General features: G+C 37.5%; 2 pseudogenes; both read left to right on the top strand.

Annotated features, from left to right (window-relative positions):
- On the top strand, positions 1803-4258 carry LOC18767841 (annotated as a pseudogene).
- Positions 11279-13108, top strand: LOC18767842 (annotated as a pseudogene).

Raw genomic sequence — 13247 nt, 5'->3', positions numbered from 1 at the left:
CTTTTATGAAGCATTTGTCCATTTAACTTTTTAATTGCCTGAGAAAGAAAAAGAAAAATGTTAATGAACGCAGGGCTTCATTATGTACTCCAAAAGGAAAGCACAAATCACAAATGTACATTTTCTGCATCCTGTTTGCGTGTGAATTGGACAAATGCAAAACCTTTAGGTAACCTGCGAACGAGGAATAAAAAATTAAAATAAGAATGAAGAACAGAAAATATATTTCCATTAAGAGAGAAAAACAACAATGGACAATGACAGTATACCCTGTATCAGAATTGTGTAATATAATTACATCCAAGACAAACCCTGCTGATGAAAATGTCTCTTCTATTTCATTCTCTTTGGCCTGCATTTACGTAAGCAAACTAGTTTAATTTAAGATCTCCCCCCAAGGAAAAAGAATGTCATATGACAATACAATGAGAAAAAAACCTTGAAAGGAATATCTCTAACAATGACCTTCCACTTCCAAGTCTTGGCACCCTGGCCCAGAAAAACAACCGAGCTGTTTAGAAGCAAATATAATAACACCACCACCACCAATAACATAAATGACAACAATAAGCAAATATAATAACTCCAACACTGCAAATAATATCAATGACAACAATAACATGACTAACAACCGATAATGCTAAATATCATGCTGGTTCTTTTTAATTATGAGTAGGCAGGTGCCAGGAATTTTTACCTATAAGGGAAAAAAGATAAACAAAAAATAAATGCCTGACTTTTATCTCTAACAAAATCTCAATGCTGGTTTTTTCCTCGCATGCAGAGTAAGAGCATGTCAACATCAGTATTCCGCATATATTTTTTGTTTATGGTCCTTGTACTGCCCAAGAGATACTGCTAAAACCTATAATATCTGTGCCTCGTCCTTTTTATTATCTATCTGAACTATATCCAAGAACAAATAGAGCTCAACTTGAATGGTAACAACAAATCCCAAACCCAAAATTACTTAGAAACAATGGAAATCCTTAAATTGGTTCAAATAATGAATGTATGAGCTAGAGCAATTCAACAACTTCCGAATTTGTAGTAAGCTGTACACATTTGATTTACCTCCCCACCCAGCTGGCGTGCCCAAACAATTCCGCCTTCAATCTCTTTTTGGTGTAATGTTGCAACAGAAGCATGTGCTTTAACACTGTTATAAAGTACAGATGAAGCATCCATTTTGCATCCATATTGCATCAGACCTGAAGAGGCACAACAGATATGATTGATTCACCATCCCAAACTGAATAAAATTTCTAGGATGAATGGCTAATATTATTCTCCATAACAATGATTTCAAGTGGCAACAACCAAAAAAAAAAAACCTGACATAGGAAAACAATTTTCAAGTTTCAACTCAACATATTAAACCAACCAACCTCAATTACTTACGAAAGGTAAAAAACCTGCACTTAAGGTTGGCGGGGTAAAAGCCAGAACAAAAGAAGAAAAAAAGCCCCAAAGTGTATATGAGAACAGAGAACATACGCTTGATGCTAACCATTTTCCTTGAAGGTAAAGTTATCAATATTTAGGCTTCAAGTAGCTCTCTTGCTTATATTTGTATTTTCCTAAACAATAAAAACCACAAGATTAAGTTCTTCAGCTACTCTGTTTGCCTCTTCAAGTTGGCTTTACACTAAAAGTCCCCATCTGTATTTTGCTTCAAAGCTTTCATGTACAGCCTCTACCTAATGTTGACAACACCAACTCCATCTAACATAAACAAACTGATGGTTTATTTTAGATTTTGGGCACAGCCATATAAAACCATTAGAACCTGACTTGCTACCATGTCTCATCCCTACAAACTTGCAATTGTATAGAAACGATTCGGTCACGAAAAATGGCAAAAACCAACAGTTTCTGCTGGGGTTCTTCTGCATTTCTCTTCTTATGCTTAATTGGGTTCTTTTGCACTCCGGCAAAAGCCACTTTGAAGACATACCGATTCGATGTGAGCAACTCAAAATGGCAGACTTAAATCGCATGCATTTTATATCTGGTTATTATTTATCAGTTCCAAAAATTATTTTCAGGTTCAGGTGAAGAATGTGAGAAGGTTGTGCCATTCTAAGCCAATTGTTACAGTAAATGGGATGTTCCCTGGACCTACAGTTTATGCTAGAGAAGGAGATACACTTCTTGTCAATGTTACCAACCATGCACAATACAATATGTCAATTCATTGGTAGGAAATTTATATTTGAATTCATATGATTATGCAAGCATAAAACTAAAATGAACATTTGGGTTTATTAATGTCACATTTTGATTGAATTTTGCAGGCATGGATTAAAGCAACATAGAAATGGGTGGGCAGATGGGCCTGCCTATATCACACAATGTCCTATCAAGACAGGACATAGTTACACCTACAATATCACTATAACAGGGCAAAGAGGAACTCTATGGTGGCATGCACATATTTTCTGGCTAAGAGCCACTGTGTATGGAGCAATTGTCATCTTGCCTAAACAAGGGACTGGTTTTCCATTTCTTCAGCCATACAAGGAGGCTAATATTGTCTTAGGTGAGTTGGTGCAATTATTAGATTTGTAACTATATACAGGAATTTTTTAGAGTTTATGCAGAAAATGATTGTATTGTGAATGGTGTAGGAGAATGGTGGAATAACGACGTCAAAGAGGTTGTTAAACAAGGAAACAAACTGGGATTGCCACCAAATATGTCAGATGCACACACCATCAATGGGAAGCCAGGGCCTCTGTTTCCCTGTTCTGAAAAACGTAAGCCACCGCCTTCTGTAGAAAAGTTCTTGCCTACAATGAGCTTAAACAATGCACATGGTGGACGTGCAACTAGTTATTGTGAGAGCTACGTTGTATATACTCATTGTATGCGAGAACTTTTCCCATCTATGACACTAGATGTTCTGAGACCACTTTTGTTTTATGGCACTGCCATTTGGACATGAAAAATGAGACTTTGCATTCTCATCCTTCCTTGTTTTTGCTATCTCAGATACCTATGCATTGGAGGTTGAGCAGGGAAAGATGTACCTGCTACGAATCATCAATGCTGCACTCAATGATGAGCTATTCTTTGCCATTGCTGGTCACAATAGAAATTGATGCAGTCTACACCAAACCATTCGCATCTCAAGCAATACTAATAGCACCAGGTCAGACCACGAATGTTCTCGTTCAAGCCAACCAAGCACCCGGCAGATATTTCATGGCAGCTAGGCCATTCATGGATGCACCTGTTTCCGTTGACAACAAACTGCCACTGGAATACTGCAGTACAAAGGCATCCCAAATAGCGTGCAGCCAGTTCTTCCCCAACTTCCGGCACTTAATAACACAGCTTTCGCAATGAGCTTCAATGCCAAGCTAAGAAGTCTAAACACAGCACAGTTCCCGGCCAGTGTACCTCTTTAAAGTTGATCGACATCTCTTTTACACGATCGGGTTGGGAATTAACCAATGCACCACTTGCCTCAATGGAACACAGCTCACTGCTTTTTTAAACAATATCACATTTGTGATGCCCCAAATTGGGCTGCTTCAAGCTCATTATTTCAACACCAAGGGAGTATTTACCACAGATTTCCCAGACCGCCCTCCAACACCTTTCAATTACACTGGTACACCACTCACTGCCAGCCTTGGCACTAAACTAGGCACCCGGCTTAGCAAACTTGCTTTCAATTCAACAGTTGAGTTGGTGCTACAAGACATCAATCTTCTCACAGTGGAGTCTCATCCCTTCCACCTTCATGGTTACAATTTCTTTGTTGTTGGGACTGGAGTTGGGAACTTCGACCCCAAACAGGACCCGGCAAAGTATAACTTGGTGGATCCTCCCGAAAGAAACACAATCGGAGTTCCTACCGGTGGTTGGGTTGCCATAAGGTTCCGGGCTGATAATCCAGGTGAACACATCAAACTAACCAAATAGCATGCTACATTATACTTCAAAGTTGCTAATTAAGCAAGAATAATATATCTTATTTTTTTTGAAATTTCACTAATATTTTCAAACGTATTTTATCATCTTTAGGTGTCTGGTTCATGCACTGTCATTTGGAGCTCCATACCAGCTGGGGTTTGAAGACTGCATTCGTGGTGGAAAGTGGGAAAGACTCAGATCACTCTATCTTGCCTCCACCTACAGACCTTCCACCTTGTTAGTCCCTCAAACCGCAGTGGAGTACTTCTTGAGGAACACAAACCATTGTTTGTTTTGAGACTTTTGGCTGACAATTTCTTGCAAACACTCCTACAAAATGCAGGAGTAGTGCAAGCAAAATTCCTGTTTAAGACCCAATAAAAAGGGTGTAATGTGTATTGAATTCTTTTAAATGCTAATTTAAACCCTGTTTCTTGCAACAAATTTCTGGGATGACATTGGCCCCAAGTTTTTAGGTTTAGTCTCCCAGAGATTAAAAAGACCTGCATTAAACATATCTGTGGAATTTCTTTCGAAATTCAAACTCGGAAAGTTGTGAGTGAGAGATATCAGTCTTTATGGAAGAGTAACCCATATGAATAATTCTAACAGGCTGAAGCTCTGATAACCAAAAAGCAAAAATAGTTCGGATCACACATAGGGCCTAAGCCATACATATCAGGCTTCAAAATTCAAAGCATTCAAAAAAGAGAATCTCTGTTCCCAAAAATCCAAACTATAGAAAGAAAGAGATGGGGAAAGATGAAGAGATATAATCAAACATACTAAACCTATAAAGGAAACAAAAATCACCAAAATGAATCCTACATGACAAATGTAATGAAAGTAATGGTTCAATCCATCTGCCATTATAGTCAACAATCACAGCCAAATTCAAGATGAACTTTGTCTCAGAACTTTCAACAAGCTAAGGTGGAAATCAGGCTTGATTGCAGTCACTTCTCAGAAAAATGTGTGAGGTTCTTTTGAGGTCCAGTTTGGATTCAAGGTCTATCGTGGCCTGTTTGATAGCCGAGAAGAAATTTGCTTGAGTTCCCTGAAAACCGTAATAATTCAACATTATAAGACCTTATATACTGTATAATATATACTGACAATATATATGAAGCATTAAAAATCAAAAGAACTGAGCTCAGGAATATGTCTTTGCATTTTTAACCAGACTCATGCACTCACTAATCTGGCCCAAGAAAAATAAGGTCAAATATTCAAAATGTTCCTTTCAAACACTTAGAGACCTAACTATATGGCAAGGGTGGCTATATGGCGATCAAAACCATTTTTAAATGGCATTGCAAGCTTTTGTCCTCAGTAAGCAGTATGACAACCAGATATTGAATAAACAATTGGTCCCAAAGCTTAGAAGCAAGGTTCTTCTTGTTTTGCGTACTATATTATTAAGGATTTTAGAATTTTAAATAGACAAATGAAACTTTTACATCCATCGTGTAAAAATGGTACGTACCTCTCTAGGAAAAACCCTTTTGCTTGTTATGTCCATCTTACACTAGGTTATGTGGGAGCCATCGTTTATTTATTTATTTTATTAATCGGGGAGGGAGGATTTGAATTTGAGACATCAGCCAACATTGGGAAGAAACGTACCACTATATCAAGAGCTAGTTGGTATGTGTTAGCCATCTTTTATAGTGGATTTCACTTGTTTTTTGAGTGCTCCCAAAATATCTTATTGCCTATGTTCAAACGAAGGTAAAGAACAGTGTCAAACTAGTTCACATTTAAATTAAAAGCTTTCAAATACTATAAAAAAAATTAAAAGCTTTCAAATTTTGACCAATTACTTTAATTTTCAAAAAATCAACGGGAGAGTGCGATCTTGGGAACTATTCTGATATATGGAAGAGAAATACCACTAGACTTAATATGTCGAAATTCAACAAGGGCAACAATCCAATTTCACATATATTTGACATTTATGTTGCCTATTAGGTTAAAGATTTCATCTAACCAATGATCTAGAAACACAACAAATGTTTGTTAGATTGTCTAGCAAAATAGATTTAAATCTTTCAAACTGACATTAAAATTTCTATTAGATTATATATCTAAATAAGCTCTAAAACACTGAACACTAAATCTTGATTTATAAAGGCATTTATACATACTGCATAGAAGCTCAAAAAAGGGGGAAAGTGGATATGTCAACAAGAAACACACGCTGGATGCCAACCATTTTCCTCGACTCTGAAGCTGATAGAGCCATATGTTTCACGTACCTCTCTCTTGCTTGCTTAAACCCTCATTTCTCTAAACAATAAAAAATACAAGATGACGATCTTCCGCTACTCTGCCTCCCTCATTTCCTTAAACAACAAAAAAATTTCAGCATGTTGCTTCCAAACTTTCAAATGAAACCTCTACAGTTTCTACCTAATGTTGACAACAACATCTCCATCTCACAAACTGATGCCAAATTTGTTTTCTATTTTACCCACAGCACCATAAAACCATTAGACCTTGACCTGCTATCATGTCTTATCCCTACAAAAACTTGCCATTGTGTATGAACATTAAAGTCACGAAAAATGGCAAATACCAACAATTTCTGCTGGGGTTCTGCATTTCTATTCTTATATTAAGCAGGGTTCTTACAACCATAGAAAGACGCATAAACAAATTCGCCAAAATCCCCATCTTCACTAAGTTCATCCATTCCACTTTGTAGAAAAACAAAAGATGAAAACTGGTAGATGCAACTCAGCCCCATGAGACCAAAAAGAAAAATAAAAATAGGTTCAACATGCAAGTCACAGGGTGTCATAGTAATCCATTAAAAATGGTACAATGGACATCAGTTAAAGTTGTCATACTTATTTAGAGCAAAGTAGTAGAATACTTAAATTCAAACAACTGGCCAAAAAACGAAACACAGAGAAGGAGATACATTTATTTTGGATGCTACATGCTTATACCCTTATCTATATGCTACAAGCAAAACACCATTTCGATTTATTAAAAAACCCATTTCCGGAAGCAGAAAAATTGCAAACAATAACACGAAGAACTTCGAAACGCACCGGTTCGGTGGCTACCAAGATGCTTTCTTGATGCCATTGAGCATGCCTTTAGATGCCAGAGTACGGAAGACAATACGGGACATACGGAAGGTCTCGTAGACGGCGCGTGCGCGACCGGAGAAGATGCAGCGGTTCCTGACGCGCGTGAAGGAGCTGTTTCTGGGCAGCTTGGAGAGCTTGAAGCGGTTCTCCTCGCGCAGATCGCTGGGAAGGCTCGGGTCCTTGCAGAGGGCTTTGTACAGATTTCGTCTCAGCTCGTATTTCGCCGCCAGCAACCGCCGATGGTGGTCTCGGATATTCGCATTTTCCTCAGAAACTGACATTTCTTCCGCCGATGGTGGAAGCGCGCACTCTGAATTTTGATGTCTTTTTTTCTGGTCCTAGGGTTTATTATGAATTCTTTTGTAAAACAGGAAATCTATATATATATAAAGCAAAAGGCAGAGAATGGTGAAACATTCAAAATACCAGAAAATACTCTTTGTTAATTCAAACATTAAGAATTGAAATTATTAATTAAATGAGGATAATATCGTAAATTCATATTTTTTAATATTAAAAAAATTAAAATTAAAAACAAAAAGATAATAGGTCCTACTTTTATGGAACATAACTACCCTGTTATTTTTTCTTAATTTTAAAAATAAAAATAAAAAAGAAAAAGAAAACCAATTGGCACATGCGTGAGCATGTATCAAGGGGCTAGTAAAAAATAAAAGGGTAAACTGCTGAATTGTTCATTGAACTTGTACATAACTATCAATTTACCCTATAATTTTTTTTTTAGTAAATTAAAGACTTGAATTAAATTTTATTATAAATGTTCCCCCATCGTCAAAATTCTCATATTTTATCCATTAATCCGTCCATTTGAGGGTTATTTTGGTCATTCCAAAGTGGTTTTAATTATCCAGGGTTAAATAGGTCAGTTCTCACATTTCACACACTTCTCACATCTCGCTCAGTTTGGTAGGGTTGGAAAGGGATGGAATTGAGGGCTGCAAAAGGGACGAAATCGAAGGTTGGAGAGGGACGAAATCGAGAGAATCTGAAAGCTTTTTCATAAAGCTTCTTTTGGCTTTGTTGATTGGACGCAACATGAGTCTGGATGTGTTGCCTATGTAGGTGCGGAACAGAGGGCCTCCTCCCAAGTACAGTAAGTAATCGCTTTTTCCAATTTGAAATTGTTTAAGCTTGTGTGTTCTTTGGTCTGTCAGTTCTTTTGACATTTTGTGGTGTTGTTTGATATGCTTTTTTGAATATGAAATACATGTGGTCCCGAAGCATTTGTGTTGTTTTGTCTGCATAATTGTCGGTGGATCTTAGTCAATTTCAAGTTTAGAACGGTAAATGGGCAGTAAAGATAAGTTGGTGTGATAAAATAGTGGTTTTTATATCTTTTTTTTTTTTTTAGGTGATCCATATTTTTTCTCCCTAGAAATTCACCATGGAGGTTATATTTCAAAGGAGAAGTATGTTCGGGTAAAGTTACAAAGGAAGTATTTAGGATAAGACCATCAAAAAATACAGTAGCACTACTAGAACAAAAGAAAAAGGTTTGTTCCAATTGAAGTAGATGTCCATGAAGTTGAGTTTATGGAGCACACACCTACCTCTAGAGTTCAACCTTTATATCTTTCATATAAGCCTCAACCACATTTCCCAGAGAATCAGGCATCTACATATACTCCACAGTTCATTGAAGTAGAAGTTCAAACTGAAACTGATGTTGGTGAGTTGGGGAACTAGTTTGTAGTGGACGTTGGTTTAGATGATGATGGTGATGATGAGGCACATGAATTTGCATATGAATTTCCAATCCACCCCTTTGAACGGGTCTTTTGGCTCTTTCTAACCCTTACAAAATGGCAAGTACCCATCCCTTTATAACTCTTACAAAATGTCAACTACCCATCTCTTTCTACAGCTGCCCATTGGTGCCTTTATCTTCATTCAAAATCAACCACATAATAATCCAAAACATGCACAACAACACCCAAAACCATGGGGTTTTCAGCTTCGAATTCCCTTTTTTTTTTTTTTCTGATTCCAACTTGTTAATTCTCCTCAACAGTCCTGGAATTATTTGCTTAGACCTATTGCACATAACAGGGTCACCCCACTCTCACATTTGACAACGATTCTGCAAAGACAAATTTTTAAAACTTGGAAACTCAAAACTGCAAATTTGAAACCCAAACTTCAAAATTTAACTCACCAGCGCACAAACATAAAATCTTCATCCTGGATGTGAAGAGGTCCAAGAAGTCTGAATTTTTGCAACCCTTCCACAATAGCAGACCCATGATGCAACATTCATGAACTGTCGTCTTCGAACTCCGAACTCCGAACTCCGAACTCCCTCTGTGTGACCCATCAACGCTGCCAGGTAAGTTCATCCTCATCTCTCGCTGCCAGGTAAGTTCATCATCATCTCTCTCTCTCTCTCTCTCTCTCTCTCTCTCTCTCTCTCTCTCTCTCTCTCTCTCTCTCTCTCTCTTTCTCTCTCCACAGATAGATGGAAATCGCCAGAAACAAATGGAGTATCAACTTTGGAGGTGCGAAATGAGAAGTGAGGTTCACCTAGGTAATTCAATCACGTAGATTGACCATAATAACCCTTAAAAGAAAGTCAATGTGAGTCAAATGGACGGATTAATGGATGAAATGTGGGAATTTTGACGGTGAGAGGAATATTGATAATAAAATTTAATTCGAGCCCTTAATTTACTAAAGAAAAAGTCGAGGAATAAATTGATAGTTATGTACAAGTTCATGGGGTAATTCGGCAGTTTACCCAAAATAAAAACATCAAAGTTGAGCTTTAAATAGCTTGTCTATTTGTAATGGCCCACTAAGTGACTTAAAACACCATTTCATCAAATAAAATAAAGCAAAAGTTTATTTTTTAGTCTCTATAGTTTGTCAGTTTTACCACTTTGGTCTCTATAGTTTTAATTTTGTCAATTTTATCTATGTAGTTTCAATTTTGAGCAATTCAAGGACACATTTCAATTTCTCTCAAATTCCTCCAAATTTTGTTAAGTTTTGACCACGTGCTCCTCACATGGAGGGGTATTTCAATTCACTCGAGCCCGTGTAATGATGTAATAGTAAAACACAAGTTGAAGCTTTTCTAATTCACTTTAGGCGCAATTTTAGGATTGCTCTCGAAAAAATTTACATCTCTGGGTTAAAATTTGGGTAAACTGGGATGAATTTGGCTCCCATGAACCAAAATACCCTCTCTATGTGAGGGGCACATGGTCAAAACTTAACAAAATTGTAAGAAATAGAGAAATAAAAGTTTTACATCCGTCAAGTGGTACCTTTCTAGGAGAAACTCTTGCTTGTTTGGTCCATCTTTCACTAGATTATGTGGGAGCCATTGTTTATTTATCTATTTTATCAATTGGTGAGGAAGGATTCAAACTTGTGACATCTTTCAATATTTTGAAGAAAAGTACCACTATAGCGAAAGTTAGTTGGTATGTTTCTGTGTAGTCTCTTTAGTTTGAGCTTTGCCCCCTATATTACCCGGAAAAAAAAAAAAGCTTGTTGGTGTGTGGTAGCCATCTTTTATAGTGGATTTCAATTGTGTATCCGCCGAGCACTCCCAAAATAACTTATTGTCTATGTTCAAATGAGGGTATGGAATAGAACAGTGACAAACTAGTTCATGTTTAAGTTAAAAGCTTCCAAGTACAAATATTTTTAAAAAAAGCTTTCAAACTTTGACCAATTACTTTTTTTTTCTCTAAATCAACGAGAGCGTGCAATCTTGGGAACTATTCCGATATATGGAAGAGAACTACCACTTGATATGTTCAAATTCAAAGAAGGGTAGCAACACAACAACTGTTTGTTAGATTATATATCTAATAAACTCTAAAACACTAAACGCTGAATCTTGTTTTATAAAGGCATACATAGTGCATAGTAGCTCAAAAAAAGGGGGAAAAGTGGATATGTCAACAAGAAACACACGGTGGATGCCAACCATTTTCCTTGACTCTAAAGCTTAAGAGAGCCATATGCTTAGCTTCACGTACCTCTCTTGCTTGCTTAGACCCTCATTTCTCTAAATAATAAATAAATAAAAAATAAAAAATTACGAGATTAAAGATCTTCAGCTCCTCTGTTTCCCTCTTCCAGTTTTCAAATGAAACCTCTTCAGTTTCTACCTAATGTTGACAACAACGCCTCCCTCTTCCAAACTGATGCTTAATTTGTTTTAAATTTCCCCCACAGCTATTGTATTCGAACATTGACATCACAGAAAATGGCAAAAACCAATGGTTTCTGCTGGGGTTCTGCAGTTCTCTTCTTATGTTTAGCTGGGTTCATTTCAACTCCAGCCAAAGCTGCTTTGAAAACATAACAATTTGATGTGAGCACTTCATAATATTGTCACACTTTAAAAGCATATCTATAGTATAGGTTGCTTTATTTATTTATCTCTACATCTATTTTCAGGTCCAAGTGAAGAATGTGACCAGGTTGTGCCATTCTAAACCCATTGTTAAAGTAAATGGGATGATCCCTGGACCTACAGTTTAGAAGGAGATACACATCTTGTCAATGTTACCAACCATGCACAATACAATATGTCAATTCATTGGTAGGAAATTTATATTTGAATTCATATGATTATGCAAGCATAAAACTAAAATGAACATTTGGGTTTATTAATGTCACATTTTGATTGAATTTTGCAGGCATGGATTAAAGCAATATAGAAATGGGAGGGCAGATGGGCCTGCCTATATCACACAATGTCCTATCAAGACAGGACATAGTTACACCTACAATATCACTATAACAGGGCAAAGAGGAACTCTATGGTGGCATGCACATATTTTCTGGCTAAGAGCCACTGTGTATGGAGCAATTGTCATCTTACCTAAACAAGGGACAGGTTTTCCATTTCCTCAGCCATACAAGGAGGCTAATATTTTCTTAGGTGAGTTGGTGTATACAATGCAACTCTCACATGCTGGTCATTAGACTAGCTATTGTGAAAGTAACGTTGTATGCAAGAGTTTTTTCCATCCATGAAACAAGAATCAAGATACTCAAGATCACTTTTTATTTTTTTTTAAGACACCGCTATTTAAAACTGAAAAATGGGATTTTGCTTTCTCATTTCTTGTTTTGGCAATCTCAGATACTTATGCATTGGAGGTTGAACAGGGAGAGACGTACCTGCTACAAATCATCAGCACTCAATGATGAGCTATTTTTTGTCATTGCTGGACACAACTTGATAGTGGTAGAAATTGATGCAGTCTACACCAAATCATTCACATCTCAAGCAATACTAATTGTGCCAGGCCAGACCACGAACGTTCTCGTTCAAGCCAACCAAGCGCCCAGCAGATATTTCATGGCAGCTAGGCCATTCATGGACGCACCGGTTTCCATTGACAACAAAACTGCCACTAGAATACTGCAGTACAAAGGCATCTCAAATACTGCGCAGCCAGTTCTTCCCCAACTCCCGGCACTCATTAACACAGCTTTTGCATTGAGCTTCAATGCCAAGCTAAGAAGTCTAAACACAGCACAGTCCAGGCCAGTGTACCTCTTAAAGTTGATCGACATCTCTTTTACACGATCAGGTTGGGAATTAGCCAATGCACGACTAGCCGCAATGGAACACAGCTCACTGCTTCTTTAAACAATATCACTTTCTTGATGCCCCAAATTGGGCTGCTTCAAGCTCATTATTTCTACACCAAGGGAGTATTTACAACAGATTTTCCAGACTGCCCTCCAACACCTTTCAATTATACTGGTGCACTACTCACTGCCAACCTTGGCACTAAACTAGGCACCCGGCTTAGCAAAATTGCCTTCAATTCATCAGTTGAGTTGGTGCTACAAGACACCAATCTTCTCACAGTGGAGTCTTATCCCTTCACCTTCATGGTTATAATTTCTTTGTTGTCGGTAGTGGAACTGGGAACTTCAACCTGAAAAAGGACCCGGCAAAGTATAACTTGGTGGATCCTCCAGAGAGAAACACAGTTGGAGTTCCCACCGGTGGTTGGGGTGCCATAAGGTTCAGGGCTGATAATCCAGGTAAACACAGCAACATAACCAAACAGAAGGCCACATTTTAATTCAAAGTGGCTAACTAAGGGCCCGTTTGATAACCATTTCAATTTTAGTTTTTAGTTTTCATTCTTTGTGCTAAAGTATAGAGGAAAATGAGAGTGAGAATGGGAGTGAGTGTGAGATTGAGAGAGAGGATGAGAGGGG

This window comes from Prunus persica, chromosome G8 (genome assembly GCF_000346465.2).
Source record: "Prunus persica cultivar Lovell chromosome G8, Prunus_persica_NCBIv2, whole genome shotgun sequence".
Taxonomy (NCBI): Eukaryota; Viridiplantae; Streptophyta; class Magnoliopsida; order Rosales; family Rosaceae; genus Prunus; species Prunus persica.
This window is presented reverse-complemented; position numbering and strand designations above follow the sequence as displayed.